The 6,022-nt window shown below is 32.0% G+C and overlaps 1 pseudogene; it reads right to left on the bottom strand.

Moving 5' to 3' along the window:
• Positions 1-841: 841 nt before the first annotated feature.
• On the bottom strand, positions 842-5,271 carry LOC114370877 (annotated as a pseudogene).
• Between the last annotated feature and the right edge of the window lie 751 nt (positions 5,272-6,022).

Genomic DNA, 6,022 nt, shown 5'->3' with positions numbered 1-6,022 from the left:
AATAATAATAATAGTAATAATAATAATAACAATAAAATATAATAGATTACACAAGCAACCAGGCCTTTCTCAGTTTTTATTATATATATAAATATATAAATTTATCATGATTAAAAAATTATGACAGTTTAGCCTTGAGTTAACCATTGTGACATTATAATTTCATATATGGGAATTCTTTTGATTATTTAGAGCTGCTTGTGGCACATAAAATTAAATAAAAAAGAAACTAATACATTCAAGTCTTAGCACACACACACACACACGCACGCACGCACGCACGCACGCACGCACGCACACACACACACAAGTTAATCATCAGCTTTGACCTTTCTTTAATTTGTTGTATTTCAGGTAATGATTCATTAATCATGAGCTTTGAGCCCTACCATGTGTTATGTGTTAGTTATTGTAATTGGGTAAAGTATTGTGAATTTAATAATAGGAAATAAGTTAACTTATGTCATATGAAAAACTAATCAAAAGTGAAAAACTATGTGCCTCTTTGATGCGAGTGAATACACAATGGCAAATGGGATACGCGTGAAGAATGGTATGTTTAGTAAACATACATGAGCTTACTTGTACCTCTATTTTCTATTTTTTTCACATATTGGCAAATGAGTTGATCCTGTGCTTGTTTCTACTTGTATCAAATATGGTTTCAACTTTCAAACACACAACTCTTCATGCATTGCTTTCATTCCTTATGAAAAGAAAAAAAAAAATTTGTAATAACATTTTTGCACTTTACTTTCATTTATTTCATTTTTCTAGATTATTTTTGGTTTCAAATGTGCAATCACAAAAAGACCATTGTACTTACTTAAAAAGAAAAATATTAAATCACAATTGGTTCTGGTTTCTATAGTGGAGGATATGTAAAATACCACAACATATTGTTCAATCAGAGATATATTGGTATCTTTTACCAAAATAAAATTTATGACAACAATCCATCTATCCCACCTTTAGAACTTACAAAAATAATATACGACCTCAATCATATACTTTCAAATCCTAAGCTACCTTAGAGCTCAAATGGTTCTATGCAGGGTAATTTCTTCTTTCTTTACACTACAATTGTTCACCACTCCCCCATATAATAGCAGGGGACTAAGAAGAAATTGTGGGGGACTCAGAAACAGCGAGTGGTAGCATATTGCTACCACATTGCTCACTTTTCAATTGTGCAGCGAACCTCTTTGGGTTTTACATGTTGATACTCTCATAAGCAGCTGTAGAGTGAGGAGAGGAAGTGCTCGCTGTTGTCGAAGATGATGGTCAACATATTTGAGCCGCGAACCTTCCATTTTCCCTCCAAAGCAATCTTCTTCATAGTTCAAACATCAAACGATAAAACCACTATCTCCATCTACTGTTGGTACTACTTGTACCTTTGCTCCACCTTCAAGAAAGAAAAATAAAATCACATCAATAAACTATTCATTAATTCAACTATCACAAATATTTTATTAACTGCAATCAACCACAACCATGCAATTTAAGACCATTATCCATTCATAATCTTTCTAAATTTATATTCATTAATCATTATATAAGATAAAGCTATATAATATGTGCTCCAACACATGTAGTAGCAAGCCAAAAACAATACTACTACAATAATAGTATGTTTGCAAACTCGAGGAGAAGTAAGAAATTACTTCCAAAATTTGAAAGTTATAACTACTATTAGCTTCCGAGTAGAAAACATATGAGAAGTGAAACCACACACACTGCAATCAAAGTGAACAACACATACCTCATCAAGCATACCAATTAGTTTGGCTTTCTTCATCTGAATTAATTTCTTGTCTTTTTGTAGTTGATAGCTCTGAAAACCCATTCTCAGCTTAGATTTTATCATAAACCATGTTAAGTTCTATCATATTTCTTGGAGCAGAACCTTTATTTTTTTCCTTGGAGGGATTTTGATTTCAGTAAGATGAACCATCTGAAAGTTTTTCTTTCATTCTATTATTTTGGATGCTAGCTTTGTATGTTAGATACCTTCAAGGCTTCAACATATAACTATTTCAATTGGCCATCAATCTGTTTCCTTACAAAATGTAGGATGAGAAAAGTCATTAGTAGCTTTTAAAATGAGTTATCTAAATATATTTTCTGATATTTCTGTAAACCATTTGCTAAAAACAATAGTTAAAATTAGATGAAAGCTCCATGCCAGTACCAAATGTGCTATCGAACATCAGCTTATCAGGCCAAAAACAAATTAAAAGGACAAATTCTGATTGAAAATTTGACATTAACATTGAAGAACTCAACTACAAAGCAGAGAATAAAACAGTTCAAAACTATAAAGATGAGTGTGTGACTTTAATCGAAGAATCTGCATGAAATTAAACAAATGAGTTAAAGAGTTGATTTAAGGTGAACCCTTCAACTTCACCCTAAGGAAATTTGCACTTTTGCATCATATAAGGTCGTCACAATTTTAACTCATGTGTGACTCAGTACTGTATTGAAAACATGGTAAATCATGGGTACTAGAATATAACAATAAACCTTAGAAAAAAACTTCTGAGCATGACTTCGAATATGAAAAATAGTCTTTGTACCAACATGTTCTGTGGTGAAAATAAAAGGATCCAAGAACTTAGACCATACTCGATTCACTAATTTGTGTGTGTGTGTGTGTGTGACCTTCAATCCGTCTCTAGGCCCTTCCATATAGCTTTAAGGCTTCAAGGAACTTCTTATGTTTTTCATCTGTCCAGCTCTCTCTTTGTTTTGTGATAGTATATGGTTTTCTTACCTGTTAATGTAGATATAAAATTGATTAAAACAAAGGTGACATTGTCACAGATGTGAAAAATCAAATTTATAATGCCACAAACACACAAAAATTCAGGACAAAACCTTTAAGGCATAGTCATTTCCACAAGAAAACTAATCATGTAGTGGAATATCTGCAACAGGATGCACACTAGATTTCAAAGATATTCCATCTCCAATTGGAAGACCACCCCGTGATCTAGTAAATGCATTTTGGCTCTGCATCCAGTCCAAATAGCAAATAAATATAATATAATAATCAATAAAAAAGAAGAAAATTATCTCATAATAGAAAATTCAAGTTGAGTTAAATGAAAGAGTAGTTATCCACCAACGAATCATTCATCTCATGGTAAATAGTAAATATCAATCAACAATCACAATTTCTCCATTAAATGACCCTTAAGGTGTTTTTTGTTTTGTTTCATTTTTTAAAAGTTAAAAGGGAAAATACAAAATTGATTATACCAAAAAAATAGAACTCCTTAATAATGAATGCACTGAGCAATCCAGCCTGAAAAACATAATTATACCAAAAAAATATATATAATAATCCCAAGCAAATTGCAAGAACATCAGGAGATAAGAGGGGACAGAATTAGAAAGTGGCAGGAAAACTTACAAAGGAAATGCGGTGTATGTTTGGTTTTTGATTCCTATTATGCCCATACTTGACATTGTTCTCATACTTGACGTTTGGTAGAGCTTGATTCCAATTCAAAGTGCATTCACCAACAAATATGCTACATCGGGCAATGATGATAGGAAGAATGAGTCGATCATGCTTTGATATATAGATGCAATAGGATGAGAGAAACTGTGTGCCATGTCAACGTGCCAATTCTATCCTAACAACTGAGCAAGAAAAGTAGATAAAGATGAAAAAGTAAAGAATAGTAATCATTACCTTTATTATTGAAATGTCATGTATGTCTGTCATTTGTAACATATAAGAGAAAGAAAAACATGATAAAAATGATAAAAAAAATGAAAGAAAAAAGAGTTACCTTTTGCTCATATTGCACCTCCAGTTGTACATCCACTCAACAAAGCAACAATTTATTTTCTGCACTTGTTTTAAAAAATTGAAATTTAGGGATAAACACTTGTTTTAAAACAAACTAAGAAACTATAGAAGAACAAAGCCTACATAATAATAATAATAATAATAATATATCAGCCAAGAAAAAGAAAAGAGAATGGATGTTTCAGGCTTTCATCTACTGACCATTCCAAACAAAAACACCAGTAAAGCGTTAAATTCCACACACAAGTTACCCTTTGAAATGTATTTTACTTTTTCTATTATGCCACATTTTTTTTTCCATTATCTTATACTTATTAGTTACTCTAAAAAGAATTAGTAATTTGAATGGTGGTTTAGAATCAAAGCTTCAAATTTATATACCAGATGGAAATGGTGCAAATGATTTAGCACAACTTGCTTTTATACGCTCCAGATTTTTAGAAATAACTATGGAACTATCAGTTGCAACACCCCAGTAGAGCCCAATCTGGCCATTAGAACCCTGCTCAAACAAACAAATTAATAATCAGTCCCAGAAAGATTAATAACACCATTTACACATTGCCAAACCACACATTGCCAAGCATAGATCGAGAAATTAGAGACTTACAGATGCTACAAAAATTGTTCCATCCTTGTTGTCATAGATTACAAATCGAAAACTGCCTTCGAGTTCCTTGAGGACCTGATCAGCAGGGTATGGACCCCTGTCGCGAAGAGTTTGATACGCTTTAGTGATAAACATGGCCTCATTTGTTCCCTATGATAGACACAGTATATGTTATCCAAACCACTAAACAACTCGTGACACATTTTTTCTTTTGTATTAGCAATACAACTTAATCATTCATAAATCCGTTTCACAAACAATGGATTTATTAACCTATCAACCATGAAATTTGAAAAGGGAATGTACTAATTATAACAATAGATTCATTCATATCTCAAAGGCAATTAAATTAAGTATACCTATGATGAATGGAGGGCTTGTTTGAAGGGGAATAGGCTAGCAAAGCATCATTCCCAAAGCACATGGAGAAAGCATTGGAGGAATTACAGGGCATGAAATCCTTCAGGATTTCATGACTTGGCTTAGGCTTAGTGCATGAATTCAAAGAAGCTGGACTGTTCAGTTCTTTGGGTGCTTTAACCAACTTCTCCTTGAAAATTCCCAACATTTTTGCCTTTGTCAATGAATTAGTAACCTTCTCAAAGAAATGCGCCAATATCAATATGGTATTAACTGCAAAATGGACATGACAAAATTATCAACTTCTGGACAATAATAAATGATAATTCATATAAAAAATTGGGAAGGGAAAAAATAAACTCTAAAAAGTGGAGAATGTACCGAAAATCAGCAATCCAAATAGTTGTAGGTGAAGAATGAGATTTAGAAAACGGGCAGTGATGATAGGAAGAATGAGTCGATCATGCTTTGATATATAGATGCAATAGGATGAGAGAAACCGTGTGCCATGTGAACGTGCCAATTCTATCCCAACAACTAAGCAAGAAAAGTAGATAAAGATGAAAAAGTAAAGTGTACTAATCATTACCTTTATTAATAATAAATCTGAGACAGACAATATATCAGCCAAGAAAAAGAAAAGAGAGATATTATTGAAAAAGTAAAGCATGCATAGTTCCATTCTTGAAAAGGAAATGAATTACCAGCACATCTGAAGTTGCATTATCATAACCAGTTGCTGTAGAAGCAAAAGTGACCCCACTTGCAAAATCTGAAATATTATACTTAGGATCCAATTATGCTGGCATGATATAAAATCCCAGTGGCTTTTCCACCTTCAAAGTCACGCCCATATGGCTGGAAATTATACTTAGAAACAATATGCAGCCAAGTTCAATCAGCTCACAAAAAGTTATGTAATTTGAATTAATTTTATATGTATCTTAAAAAAAACTCTATGTCTATGTTTTTCTCATTTATTGAAAGCAAAAAAAATATTATTTTTTAAACAAAGATCTATAACAATATTAACGATCATGTTTTTGACAGAGAGAAAAACATAACTATGAAAGATGATATTATGTGATACAACAATAATGAAAAATGAAAGATATTGACTAACATTTTAAGGAGAATGATTGTAAAAAAAAATAAAATTAAGGAGAATGGAGTGTCTAAAAATCATTACTATTAAAAAATAATAAATCCGAGACAGACAATATATC

This window comes from Glycine soja, chromosome 10 (genome assembly GCF_004193775.1).
Source record: "Glycine soja cultivar W05 chromosome 10, ASM419377v2, whole genome shotgun sequence".
In the NCBI taxonomy this organism is placed as follows: domain Eukaryota; kingdom Viridiplantae; phylum Streptophyta; class Magnoliopsida; order Fabales; family Fabaceae; genus Glycine; species Glycine soja.
This window is presented reverse-complemented; position numbering and strand designations above follow the sequence as displayed.